Here is a 15,196-nt window from a genome sequence, read left to right as displayed (position 1 = left end):
ATCACATGGTTTTTTTTTTCATTTAAGGATATTTATTATGACATATTAAAAACACATTGTGGGATGTTTGGACTGAAGATTAAAAGCAAGAAACTCAGATCCCTCCAAGTGACTGCTCTTCATGACAAGCTATTATGGAAAAAATATAGGCTTTGATATAAATCCAAGATTTTAGAGTTATTAATTGAATTATAGGAGGAAGACATTTAGTTTTCCCCGGTCTCCATGTCCTTATCTGTAAGCCAAAGCTAAAAGTAACACACACCTTGTGATATTGGGAGAATCAATTTAACTCATACACGAAAGCACTTTGTAAAATTTGAAGTCAAATAAAAAATTATCGTTAGAAAAAAATACACAGCACTGTCCATTCATCAACGTGGAAACAATACACTGCTGAGTCCATGGTACCAACCTTTCAGATGCAAAGTACTTGCCAGACTCACTCACTAAAAATGACCGTTATAACATGTTCAAGGTTAATGTTGACATAGAACTAGTTTACTCTTTCAGGTATTATTAGAATTTATGGGAGGAAAATTCTGTTTCTTTTCCTAAAGAGGCTAATACCCATTTAAAATGATTATCAAACTAAATAAAAAGGCGAACAAGGCAGGCTGAAGGGAAATCCTATCTACTGCAGAATGATGATAATAAAAACTCAGGTCAGTGATCATATTGATTAAGACGTGGCAAACATCAGAAGATCTAGAAACGCCGGATTAAAATGGTCTTTGTTTTTCACTGAATAACAGTGTAGTGGTGGGCAGTTGAAGGCTGGTTGAGGGACTCAACCATGTCAGCACTTAGTCAGCAATTTAGATGCTCTCAGCACTTAGTCAGCATTTTGGATGCTCTCTTCGTCCTCCCATTTTCCATCACCCTTGTCATCTCATGGGCACCGACCACAAAGTGGTCTGAGCTGCAAGCACTAACATCAATACGACAGACAGACAAGGAACACCTTCAGAAAGTCTCCTGAAATATCTAACCTTTGTCAGAAAGCGAAATAGTATCCAGGGCGACCCTGACAATTCACTTATTCTGATTGGTCAAAGCCAGGTCAAATATGCTCAGCCAACTGCAAGGAAATTGGGGGAAATAAATTCAGTGCAAGGGGATATAGTTATACTAAAGGTCCTACGACTCGCGAGGATTCGTTTTCTGGGCCCAAGCATACAATGATTTAAGAAAACCAGCTTCAGTCCTCAGGATAAAGGAGAACGGAGAAAATCTGCTATATACCTGGCTAATGGGTATCTAAGATTCCTTGTATGTGTACAAATATAATAACTTATACTCTGCACACAGGAAACATCGTTTTGCCCCAGAGAAGAGAAGTTTTAAACAGTATATGTAAATTTCAGAGACAGGACAACAAATAAAACACACAAGATAGTGAAATGCTTCTGACCAAAAGCCAGTTCCCCTTCTCCCTCTGAAGCATGGCTAATGGACTACACAACCGGGGTTGCTTTTTGTTTTGTGAAATATGGGTCATTTGAAATGGCCGTCTTAACATTTTACCCAACAATTTTTATCCATTCAGGTCTATGATTACTTACAAGACACACAGCTCCTATCAACCGTAAGCCTTTTCTCTTTAGCCATTTTAAAATCTACTTCCTGCCCTGGCTCAGGCTTTGCTAATCCAAGTACCAATAAGTAAGAGGTAACTGCTCTCTGCCAGCATAGGAGGGTGTGGCTTGTCCTCTAGTCAGGGTATACCTCTCCAGAAGTGGAGTTTACATCATTTCCTGATTTTTTTCTAAAAGCTAGCCGTGGCCTGTGTTAGCGTGCTTTTTAATAAATGCCATCCCTTTAACCCTGCTCGATCTAACTAGAGACACACCACTTCCTGAAGAAACCCTCGTCTCAGTGGGAATGCAAGTCGAGGAACAGCCTAGGAAGGACATAGCAGTGCACGCTAATTCACATTCTGGATTCCTAGTACATTTTAAAAAAGTGACCAGTCCTAGGACTTACCTCTGCTGGCACATAAAATGAAAACATATAAAGGGACTCTTCTCTCTCACAGTTGAGATACGTGACTTCGGTAGGATCTGTCACCTAAGATACCCGATGAACTGAGTCCCCTGGCAGAACAAGCTAGCATGCAGCCAACAGAGCAAATGCATGCAATTACGGCTTCTTCCCTGTCCTTTCCTTCAGCACATGCCACCTTCCAGTCTGATTTCAGATATTAGTAACTAATGGAATAATACACAGGAAATGAATACCCCCTCCTCTGCCCTGTAAATCAGAAAAGTCATTTCGAGGAGCTGACTGAGTGGAGGGAGAGGCATGTGGCAGGGGAATTGAACTTTAATGGCCACTCAAGAGCAATAATCCTCCATCTCCCGGCGATCTAGCCTCTGTGTGTGTGTGTGTGTGTGTGTGTGTGTGTGTGTGTATGTGCACGTGAGTGCATGTGTGTTGCATGTATGCATGTGTGTGCGAGTGTATGTGTGTACTCGAGCACGTATGCATGTATGTGCATGCATGCATACATATGTATGTGCATGTGTGTTTGTGTGCTTGTCCATGTGTGTGTGTGCGTGTATGTGCATGAATGTGCACCTATGTGTGTACATATGTATGCATGCTGCATGAGTGTGTGTGCACATGTATGTGTGCATGAGTGTGTGTGTTTGTGTGTGTGTGTGTGAGTGTGTGTATGTGCGCATTTGTTTTGAGTTATGTATGCCCTGTAGCTCAGCATGGCCTGAGCTCACTGTGTAAGGATTCAGGCTGACCTCAGACTCACAACAGTCCTCTTGTCTCAGCCTCCTGGCTGCTGATATTAGAAGCATGAGCCACCACGCCTTGCTTTCCCGCTCTCTCTCTCTAAGTGTCTCAGGCCTGGCAAACTGTTGCCTGATGGGAACCTATGGACTGAGAGGTTGTCTGTGTGTTTTAAATGCCAAATGCAGGTTCTCCTTAAGAACTTAGTCTTAGGGGTTGGGGATTTAGCTCAGTGGTAGAGCGCTTGCCTAGGAAGCGCAAGGCCCTGGGTTCGGTCCCTAGCTCCGGAAAAAAGAACCAAAAAAAAAAAAAAAAAAAAAAAAAAAAGAACGTAGTCTTACTGTTAGAAGACTGGTTCTTTTCAGTCATTTAGACAGTCACTTGTTTTTGGTATTTAAAAAAAATCAAGTAGGTATCCTAGAATAGTTAATTATATGATTTAATCCTATAGTATTCATGAAAGAAGTCAGAATTGTGGACAATTTGATATTAATAAATAAAGTCATCAAGACTATTGAATGTCTTTTTGCAGATATCCAATTATGATAGAGAGCCAATACCTTACACAAGTACTAGAGCAGGACCTTGAGTGCCATAGACACCTGCTTTGCTCCTCTCTGTTGACAATTTCCCTCCGACCAGGTAGGAGTGAATTCTATTTTGTCAGAATACCAGAGAGCAAACTCAGGCTGTGCACTGGAATCACCCCGGAAAGCTAAAAATGTGACGATGCTTTAGTTTCTCCTGCTAGATTGTCAGCTGGTAAACCCTGGCCACCAAGATGCCCTTTAGACAGCCCATGTGGTTTCCACACCAATTTTAACGGAATAACTATTGGTCTGGCTTAACATTTTTCAGTCTTTACTGACAAGAAGCCACAGAACATATAATTTTCTGAGGCATTATTGTTTTGCTTTAATACTTTTGGGGAGCTTCTGTTGGACCAAAATGAGTAGTCCGTCTTTACTAATTGCAGTAGTCACAGACCACAAAGAACATCGGTCATCTAATCTATTGAACATATACAATGTAACACTTACATTTGTAAAATATACATACTTAGAAAGAATTGGCTCTATGATTATGAAGCCTTAGGGGGTCACAAAGTTTGTAAAAAGGGGGAGAGCCAGGAAGACTGGTGGTGTGGTCCTGGGTTTGAAAGCCAGGGTTCTATCAAGGACTCATCAGCTTAGAAGCCAGTGTTCCTTCTTCCTTATAGGAAGGCCAGCTCTTTGTCCTATTCAAGCTTCAGTTGATCAGATATATTAACATTAAAAGAAACAATCCATCTTACTGAACTACTGATTTCAAATGACAATATCGCCTAAAACCACCCTCACAAATACACCTAAAACCATGTTGGTCAAAATGTGGGAGCATCTTCATGCCAAGTCCAGTTGACACCTAAAATTAACCATCACACCAATGTAATACTCAAATAAATACCATGGTTTTGGTGGATAATTAAAAGCCAGAGGTCAGTGAAGACAGACTAGAAGCCGATTCCATGGAATATGGTAAAAAGTCTGGATTAAAAAAGATAGACCACAGGCATGGTGATACAATCACCATGTGTCTGTCATGCTAACACTTGGAGGGAAAGGCTGGAGGACAGGGAGTTCAAGACCATCCTTGGCTACAAAGCAAATTCAAAACCAGTTTGAACTACCTGAGATTCTGTATGAAGAGGAGAGGAGGAAGGAGTGGGGTAGGTAATGATGATGGGGTTGGGGGAAAGGAGCAAGAGGATTGAGAGAAGAGTGAGCAGAAGAGGAGGAGAGGAGAAGGGGGAAGAAGAAAGGGTAAGAAAGAAAAGAAAGAGAGAAATAAAGAGAAAGGAAGAAAAGATACTTTAAAATACTGAAGAAAGAAATGAAAGAAAAAAGAGCAGAAGATGGGCAAAACCTCTCATGCTTTTAGATTGGTAGAATTCATATTGTGAAGATGCTGTATTAAGAGAACTCTAGAGACTGACAATCCATGTCAAAATCCCAATCTTTTTTTCATTTTTTGCAGAATTGCAAAAATTAATCCTGGGGACTAGAGAGGTGACTCAGCCCTTAGGACCCTGACTGTTCTTTCTGAGGATCCAAATTTGGTTCTCAGCACTCAGGCTGGTCATTTCACAACTATCTGTAACTCAAGCTTCAGGGCTTTCTGAGACTTCTGTATTCTGTGAGCATCTGCACACATGCATATTCAGACTTAAATCAGTGTGTATTTTGTTTTCAAATGATTCATAATAAATTCCAGGGCCCATGTGGAAACACAACAGACCCCCAAGTAACCAAAGCAATCCTGGCAGTATTACAACACCTGATCTCAAACTATACTACAAAGTTATAGTAACAAAACAGCGTGGCAGTGACACAAAAACTGACATGTAGACTATGATGACTATTCCTGGTTCTCAACTTGACAACATCTGGAATGAATGACAATCTAGAAATGGAGGGTCTGGAAGATACAGACTTCTGGCCATAATTTTGACGGGATGACACATACTTTTGATCCAGATCTTGAGGCACAGTGGCCATGAAAACCTTAAACCCAGGCAAGATAGTGCATTCTTTTAATTCAAGGAGACAGAGGCAAGCAGATCTCTGAGTTTAAGGCCAGCCTGGGACAGAGCAAGTTCCAAATCCAGGTGTGGTGGTATGCACCTTAAATCTGGGCCACACATTCTGCTGGAGGCTTGCATAAGGATGAATGAAGAAGGCAGACTCACTGTTCTGCTTGCACTTACTTGCCAGCACATCTGTTGGAACCCACTTCTTCAGAATTCCAGCTTATACAGAAGACCAGCTGAAACAACTAGCCTTGTGGAACTGAGCAACTACTAGATTCTTGGGTTTCCTATTCATAGCTGCCTGTGATGGTTTGTATATGTTGGCCCAGGGAGTGGCACTATTAGGAGGTGTGGCCCTGTTGGGCGTAGGTGTGTCACTGTGGGTGTGGGCTTTAAGACCCTCATCCTAGCTGCCCTGAAATCAGTATTCTGCTAGCCTTCAGATGAAGATGTAGAACTCTCAGCTCCTCCTGCACCATGCCTGCCTGGGCACTGCCGTGTTCTCACCTTGATGATTGATAATGGACGGAACTTCTGAACCTGTAAGTCAGCCCCAGTTAAGTACCGTCCTTATAAGAATTGCCTTGGCCCTTTCTTGTGCTGTTCATATCTTCTTAGAGACCTTAGGGGTGTCATTGCTGAGATTTGGGAGTCTCTGTCATTTTCAGCATCTTAAGTTTAAGATTTATTTTGCTTTTTTTTAATTGGCTATTTTATGTATTTACATTTCAAATGTTATCCCCTTTCCTGATTCTGCCCTCTCTCGTTCCCCTCTCCCCCTGCTTCTATGAGGATGCTACCCCTTCCCACCTACTCATTCCCACCTCAACACCCTGGCATTCCCCTGCATTGGGGAAAAGAACCTTCACAGGACCAAGGACTTCTCCTCCTATTGATGGCAGACAGTGCCATTCTCTGCTACATATGTGGTCATGGGTCCTTCCATGTGTACTCTTTGGTTGGTGATTTAGTCTCTGGGAGCTCTGGGGTGTCTGGTTGGTTGATATTGTTGTTGTTATTATGGGATTGCAAACCCCTTCAGCTCCTTCAGTCCTTTCTCTAACTTCTCCATTGGGGTCCCCGTGCTCAGCCCAATGGTTAGCTGCAAGCATCCTCATCTGTAACAATAAGGCTCTAGCAGAGCATCTCAGGAGGCATCCATATCTGACTCCTGTCAGCAAGGACTTCTTGCCATCAGCAAAAGTAACTGGGTTTGGTGGCTGCATATGGGATGGATCCCCAGATGGGGCAGTATCTAGATGGTCTTTCCTTCAGTCCCTTTGTCCCTGTATTTCCTCCTGTGAGTGTTTTGTTTCCCCTTCTAAGAAGTACTGAAGCATCTACGCTTTGGTTGTCCTTCTTCTTGAGCTTCATATGGTCTATGAATTGTATCTTGGATTGGGGTACAATAACCACTGAGAAAGACTGCTCCATTGCCTTGCCTACTGGTGAGGCCAGGCCTAAACTATGGACAAACAGGGACACCAGACACTCCTAACTAGCGTTGCTTAAGACAAAGCAGGTCAGTCTCCTAAGTTCCTCCTCTACAGGAAGGCCTCTCAAACTTGCAGATTGATCCTCCCCTGGGACCTGTGTCCCTAACAAAGATATCAACATCACAGGAACCTAGTGGGGCAACTGTCTGGGTAATGGGTAAGTCTATCATTTTAATTGACACATAGGACATTTAGATATATCCTTCCTGGGTCTCTGTGGGGAGGGTTAACCTAGATAAAGCCACCTGTGTCTCATGCTAAATAATTTGATAGGAAAAGTTTATGTAAGTTCTGAGGACATGAAAACTTTTAAGAAAGTGTTTGAAGATCTAGGGAGGTGTTTTGGGGTTGGTAAATACAAGGTATGAAAGATTTGTCTTTTTGTGAATTTAAAAAGATCCTTCTAAGCTTCAGGGAATCTACTTGACTCTGCCTCTTACAAGTCAAAGGGACTCAAGATAAGTACTGTCAATTAACAGCCTGCCCCCCCCACTCTGACCTCACCTACCTATTCCTAAGGGTGGTATCTATTTCTCTTACTCTGGTCCTGGGACCCTCCACCCCTTCTCAATTCCCAAGAGTGTGAGCCTAAATTTCAAATGTACACCAAAACCCTTTTTCTCCCTAAATTCCTATCCTCTGTCCCTAACATCCAGGTGTTTTCTCAGTACTTGCAACCAGAAAATCTCCAACACAGTTACCAACAGGTGCTGTGGCCCAGTCTCACCCACTTCTTCAACTAGTCCTGCACACTCTTACCTCAAAATGGTCCCACAGGCTGGACAGCAGTGAAACAAGCAGCTCTTCCTGGACTTGGCCAACATTCCAGCTTTTTGCTCACACTCCAAAACTGCACCCCAATGTCAGCAGAATGTGTTATGGTCTATTATGGGGTCACTTAGTCATTTATAATCAACAAAAGGCTAGGATGTTTGGTTTCAGACCCTGGGACTGAGGTGCATATTTTATGCATCAAAGCAGACCTCTTGTAAGCCAGCCCCAATTAAATGTTGTCTTTCTTAGAGTTGCCTTGGTCATGGTGTCTGTTCACAGCAGCAAACCCTAAGATTGTAATACATCGGTTAGTCAGTGATTCTCTGCCTTCTGGAGTGACATCATAAGCAAGTGGTTGGAGAGATGACTCAGTTGGTAATTTGACCCCTAACACCCATAAAAAAATCTAGCTGTAGTGAAACACACCTGTGATTCCAGCACTGGGGAGGCCGATGTAGTAAGATTCCTGGACTTGTTTTTGGCAACTCTCTCACTCTTGTTCATTTTTTAAGTAATACCAGTTACTTGACAGAATCAAAGAGATGGAACAAGGAATCCAAAGTATAAAGAGAAATTATCTGTATTAGTATAAAGCATCCCCACATATCCAGTTTTGTTTTTCTTAGTTCTAGTTACCCATCATCAACCATGATCCAAAACTATTAAATGGAAAATTCCAGAAAAAACTCACTGTGCTGGCAAGTGTTAATCATTTGGAGAAAGAAGCTCTCAACTGGGAAAATGCCTCCTTAAGATTTGCCTGTATAATGACAGATGTAGAAAGGTTCAGCACATTGTTGATGATGCCATTCCTGGCTGGTGGACCTAAGGGTTATGGGAAAGCTATGAGGAGCATAGAGAAGCTTCGTTCCAGAGGCTGCCAAGGTTGTACTTCAACATTTTCCCAGGTGGTACTGGTTTTTAAGTCATGAAGGGGTCCTGAAGAGAAGCTGAGGCACAGAACTGTGTATCAAGGCTAGAGTTCCTGAAGAGAGGCCAGCAGAGGCCATTCAGGAAGGCTTATCTCTAGTTACAGTTGAAGTCAGGACTGAAGGGATCGTGAATGTCTAGACATTGAGTCTTGATACCTTGAAGACAAACCAAGAAAGGCTGTTGGTGAAAGTTCAGCCCAGTTGCAGCAGAAGACCCTAGCATTTTTGAGATGCCAGAACCATGAAAAAATTGTCAAGAACAGCAACAGCTGTGGAGTAGAACAAGCCTGAGCCCAGGGGACAAGCTGAATGTGCTATGGGGACCTTTGGAGCCTAGACGATCATGAGTCCTAGAAATCTGAGACTGGCCTTTATAGTGTTGTGTTTTGGTTTTCCTTTGATATGATTGTGACTGTTCCCTGGACATTCCCTCTTGGATATGAAAGTATGTGACTTATTTTTGTATTTTACAGGAACCCACAGTTAAGAGATTTTGGACTTTTACAAGGATTTTGAAATTTTAAGGTGATTTGACTATTTTACAGAAACTACTGATGTTTTAGAAAATGGATATGTTAGAGAAGTTTTGAACTCTGACAAAAAAGACTTTGGATATTTAAAGAGACTGAACCTTTAAAGTTTCAACTTTTAAAGACAGATACTTTCAAAAGTTGAAATGCCTTACATTGTGATGTTGATATTAATATGAGATCTCAGGGATGACCAAGACAGGAGAGGGTATGGGTAATAAGTGATGTATTGGTATATCAACTTGACAAGAAGTCAATTGTGCTGGTCATTTTTATGTCAACCTGGCAGAAGCTGGAGTCATTTGGGAAGAGGAACTCTCAATTGAGAAAATGCTTTATGAGATTTGTCTCTAGGAAAGTCTGGAGTGCATTTTCTTGATTGATGATTGATGTTGAATGGCCCAGCTCACTGTGGGTAGTGTCAGCACTGGATTGGTCATCCTGGGTGCTCTAAGAAAACAAGCTGAGCAAGTCAGTAAGGAGCACTCCCAGGTTCCTTCCCTGATTGAATTGCTTCCTTGGTTTCCCTCAGTGATGAACTGAGATGAGAAAGTTTAAGTAAAATAAACCCTTTCCTAGATTAGCTAGAGTTTAAACTGCCTTGAAGAGACACCATGTCCATGGCAACTCTCTTAAAGGAAACTGTTTATTTGGGCTGGCTTACAGTTCAGAGGTTTAGTCCACTGTCATCATGGCAGGAAGCATGGCAGCAGGAAGGTAGATATGGCAATGGAGAGGTAGCTGACTGTTCTACATCTAAGTCTGCAGCCAGCAGGAAGAGAGTGAGACACTGGACTTGGCTTGGCATCTGAGTTCTCAAAGCCCACCTCCAATGACACACTTCCCACAACAAAGCCACACCTAATTGTGACATGCCTTATGAGCCTGTGAAGGCCATTTTCATTCAAACCACCATACCTCCTTAAGTTGATTTTAGTCAGTGGTGTTTTATCACAGCAATAGAAACTCATAGTTTCTAAATAGACTACTCATAAGTTTCAAATTGTGTACCATCGCAAGAATGATAAACTCTCTCTGCCCCCAGACCCTGTGAGAGAGAGAGACCCACCCGCCTGGTCAGGTGGGTACTCCTGAGGCTGCAGAGCGGAAGAGACCACCAACACTGCTCACCCCTGCCCACATCCCTGGCCCAAGAGGAAACTGTATAAGGCCTCTGGGCTCCCGTGGGGGAGGGCCCAGGAGCGGCAGGACCCCTGCCTGAGACACCACCAGAATCTGAAGGAAACAGACCGGATAAACAGTTCTCTGCACCCAAATCCCGTGGGAGGGAGAGCTGAACCTTCAGAGAGGCAGACAAGCCTGGGAAACCAGAAGAGACTGCTCTCTGCACACACATCTCGGACGCCAGAGGAAAAAGCCAAAGACCATCTGGAACCCTGGTGCACTGAAGCTCCCGGAAGGGGCGGCACAGGTCTTCCTGGTTGCTGCCTCTGCAGAGAGCCCGTGGGCAGCACCCCACGAGCGAACTTGAGCCCCGGGAAACACAGGTAAGACCAACTTTTCTGCTGCAAGAAAGCTGCCTGGTGAACTCAAGACACAGGCCCACAGGAACAGCTGAAGACCTGTAGAGAGGAAAAACTACACGCCGGAAAGCAGAACACTCTGTCCCCATAACTGACTGAAAGAGAGGAAAACAGGTCTACAGCACTCCTGACACACAGGCTTATAGGACAGTCTAGCCACTGTCAGAAATAGCAGAACAAAGTAACACTAGAGATAATCTGATGGCGAGAGGCAAGCGCAGGAACCCAAGCAACAGAAACCAAGACTACATGGCACCATCGGAGCCCAATTCTCCCATCAAAACAAACATGGAATATCCAAACACACCAGAAAAGCAAGATCTAGTTTCAAAATCATATTTGATCATGATGCTGGAGGACTTCAAGAAAGACGTGAAGAACTCCCTTAGAGAACAAGTGGAAGCCTACAGAGAGGAATCGCAAAAATGCCTGAAAGAATCGCAAAAATCCCTGAAAGAATTCCAGGAAAACATAAATAAACAAGTAGAAGCCCATAGAGAGGAGACACAAAAATCCCTGAAAGAATTCCAGGAAAACATAAATAAACAAGTCGAAGCCCATAGAGAGGAGACACAAAAATCCCTGAAAGAATTCCAGGAAAACACAATCAAACAGTTGAAGGAATTAAAAATGGAAATAGAAGCAATCAAGAAAGAACACATGGAAACAACCCTGGATAAAAGAAAACCAAAAGAAGAGACAAGGAGCTGTAGATACAAGCTTCACCAACAGAATACAAGAGATAGAAGAGAGAATCTCAGGAGCAGAAGATTCCATAGAAATCATTGACTCAACTGTCAAAGATAATGTAAAGCGGAAAAAGCTACTGGTCCAAAACATACAGGAAATCCAGGAGTCAATGAGAAGATCAAACCTAAGGATAATAGGTATAGAAGAGAGTGAAGACTCCCAGCTCAAAGGACCAGTAAATATCTTCAACAAAATCATAGAAGAAAACTTCCCTAACCTAAAAAAAGAGATACCCATAGACATACAAGAAGCCTACAGAACTCCAAATAGATTGGACCAGAAAAGAAACACCTCCCGTCACATAATTGTCAAAACACCAAACGCACAAAATAAAGAAAGAATATTAAAAGCAGTAAGGGAAAAAGGTCAAGTAACATATAAAGGCAGACCTATCAGAATCACACCAGACTTCTCGCCAGAAACTATGAAGGCCAGAAGATCCTGGACTGATGTCATACAGACCCTAAGAGAACACAAATGCCAGCCCAGGTTACTGTATCCAGCAAAACTCTCAATTAACATTGATGGAGAAACCAAGATATTCCATGACAAAACCAAATTTACACAATATCTTTCTACAAATCCAGCACTACAAAGGATAATAAATGGTAAAGCCCAAAATAAGGAGGCAAGCTATACCCTAGAAAAAGCAAGAAACTAATCGTCTTGGCAACAAAACAAAGAGAATGAAAGCACACAAACATAACCTCACATCCAAATATGAATATAATGGGAAGCAATAATCACTATTCCTTAATATCTCTCAATATCAATGGCCTCAACTCCCCAATAAAAAGACATAGATTAACAAACTGGATACGCAACGAGGACCCTGCATTCTGCTGCCTACAGGAAACACACCTCAGAGACAAAGACAGACACTACCTCAGAGTGAAAGGCTGGAAAACAACTTTCCAAGCAAATGGTCAGAAGAAGCAAGCTGGAGTAGCCATTCTAATATCAAATAAAATCAATTTCCAACTAAAAGTCATCAAAAAAGATAAGGAAGGACACTTCATATTCATCAAAGGAAAAATCCACCAAGATGAACTCTCAATCCTAAATATCTATGCCCCAAATACAAGGGCACCTACATACGTAAAAGAAACCTTACTAAAGCTCAAAACACACATTGCACCTCACACAATAATAGTGGGAGATTTCAACACCCCACTCTCATCAATGGACAGATCATGGAAACAGAAATTAAACAGTGATGTCGACAGACTAAGAGAAGTCATGAGCCAAATGGACTTAATGGATATTTATAGAACATTCTATCCTAAAGCAAAAGGATATACCTTCTTCTCAGCTCCTCATGGTACTTTCTCCAAAATTGACCATATAATTGGTCAAAAGACGGGCCTCAACAGGTACAGAAAGATAGAAATAATCCCATGCGTGCTATCGGACCACCACGGCCTAAAACTGGTCTTCAATAACAATAAGGGAAGAATGCCCACATATACGTGGAAATTGAACAATGCTCTACTCAATGATAACCTGGTCAAGGAAGAAATAAAGAAAGAAATTAAAAACTTTTTAGAATTTAATGAAAATGAAGATACAACATACCCAAACTTATGGGACACAATGAAAGCTGTGCTAAGAGGAAAACTCATAGCGCTGAGTGCCTGCAGAAAGAAACAGGAAAGAGCATATGTCAGCAGCTTGACAGCACACCTAAAAGCTCTAGAACAAAAAGAAGCAAATACACCCCGGAGGAGTAGAAGGCAGGAAATAATCAAACTCAGAGCTGAAATCAACCAAGTAGAAACAAAAAGGACCATAGAAAGAATCAACAGAACCAAAAGTTGGTTCTTTGAGAAAATCAACAAGATAGATAAACCCTTAGCCAGACTAACGAGAGGACACAGAGAGTGCGTCCAAATTAACAAAATCAGAAATGAAAAGGGAGACATAACTACAGATTCAGAGGAAATTCAAAAAATCATCAGATCTTACTATAAAAACCTATATTCAACAAAACTTGAAAATCTTCAGGAAATGGACAATTTCCTAGACAGATACCAGGTATCGAAGTTAAATCAGGAACAGATAAACCAGTTAAACAACCCCATAACTCCTAAGGAAATAGAAGCAGTCATTAAAGGTCTCCCAACCAAAAAGAGCCCAGGTCCAGACGGGTTTAGTGCAGAATTCTATCAAACCTTCATAGAAGACCTCATACCAATATTATCCAAACTATTCCACAAAATTGAAACAGATGGAGCACTACCGAATTCCTTCTACGAAGCCACAATTACTCTTATACCTAAACCACACAAAGACACAACAAAGAAAGAGAACTTCAGACCAATTTCCCTTATGAATATCGACGCAAAAATACTCAATAAAATTCTGGCAAACCGAATTCAAGAGCACATCAAAACAATCATCCACCATGATCAAGTAGGCTTCATCCCAGGCATGCAGGGATGGTTTAATATACGGAAAACCATCAACGTGATCCATCATATAAACAAACTGAAAGAACAGAACCACATGATCATTTCATTAGATGCTGAGAAAGCATTTGACAAAATTCAACACCCCTTCATGATAAAAGTCCTGGAAAGAATAGGAATTCAAGGCCCATACCTAAACATAGTAAAAGCCATATACAGCAAACCAGTTGCTAACATTAAACTAAATGGAGAGAAACTTGAAGCAATCCCACTAAAATCAGGGACTAGACAAGGCTGCCAACTCTCTCCCTACTTATTCAATATAGTTCTTGAAGTTCTAGCCAGAGCAATCAGACAACAAAAGGAGATCAAGGGGATACAGATCGGAAAAGAAGAAGTCAAAATATCACTATTTGCAGATGACATGATAGTATATTTAAGTGATCCCAAAAGTTCCACCAGAGAACTACTAAAGCTGATAAACAACTTCAGCAAAGTGGCTGGGTATAAAATTAACTCAAAGAAATCAGTAGCCTTCCTCTATACAAAAGAGAAACAAGCCGAGAAAGAAATTAGGGAAACGAAACCCTTCATAATAGACCCAAATAATATAAAGTACCTCGGTGTGACTTTAACCAAGCAAGTAAAAGATCTGTACAATAAGCACTTCAAGACACTGAGGAAAGAAATTGAAGAAGACCTCAGAAGATGGAAAGATCTCCCATGCTCATGGATTGGCAGGATTAATATAGTAAAAATGGCCATTTTACCAAAAGCAATCTACAGATTCAATGCAATCCCCATCAAAATACCAATCCAATTCTTCAAAGAGTTAGACAGAACAATTTGCAAATTCATCTGGAATAACAAAAAACCCAGGATAGCTAAAGCTATCCTCAACAATAAAAGGACTTCAGGGGGAATCACTATCCCTGAACTCAAGCAGTATTACAGAGCAATAGTGATAAAAACTGCATGGTATTGGTACAGAGACAGACAGATAGACCAATGGAATAGAATTGAAGACCCAGAAATGAACCCACACACCTATGGTCACTTGATTTTTGACAAAGGAGCCAAAACCATCCAATGGAAAAAAGATAGCATTTTCAGCAAATGGTGCTGGTTCAACTGGAGGTCAACATGTAGAAGAATGCAGATCGATCCATCCTTATCACCCTGTACAAAGCTTAAGTCCAAGTGGATCAAGGACCTCCACATCAAACCAGACACACTCAAACTAATAGAAGAAAAACTAGGGAAGCATCTGGAACACATGGGCACTGGAAAAAATTTCCTGAACAAAACACCAATGGCTTATGCTCTAAGATCAAGAATCGACAAATGGGATCTCATAAAACTGCAAAGCTTCTGTAAGGCAAAGGACACGGTGGTTAGGACAAAACGGCAACCAACAGATTGGGAAAAGATCTTTACCAATCCTACAA

The 15,196-nt window shown here is 41.6% G+C and overlaps 1 long non-coding RNA gene across 1 annotated transcript in view; it reads left to right on the top strand.

Moving 5' to 3' along the window:
• Window positions 1-12,220, top strand: part of LOC134485571 (uncharacterized) — a 32,535-nt gene extending 20,315 nt beyond the window's left edge. The window contains exons 3-4 of the long non-coding RNA XR_010063697.1: window positions 28-9,041; window positions 10,092-12,220. This is a non-coding gene — a long non-coding RNA (uncharacterized LOC134485571). The remainder of the gene's footprint in view (window positions 1-27; window positions 9,042-10,091) is intronic.
• Window positions 12,221-15,196: the final 2,976 nt, after the last annotated feature.

Source organism: Rattus norvegicus, chromosome 2 (genome assembly GCF_036323735.1).
Source record: "Rattus norvegicus strain BN/NHsdMcwi chromosome 2, GRCr8, whole genome shotgun sequence".
Lineage (NCBI taxonomy): Eukaryota > Metazoa > Chordata > Mammalia > Rodentia > Muridae > Rattus > Rattus norvegicus.
The sequence above is the reverse complement of the archived record's forward strand: the minus strand, read 5'-3'. Positions and strand labels throughout refer to the sequence as shown.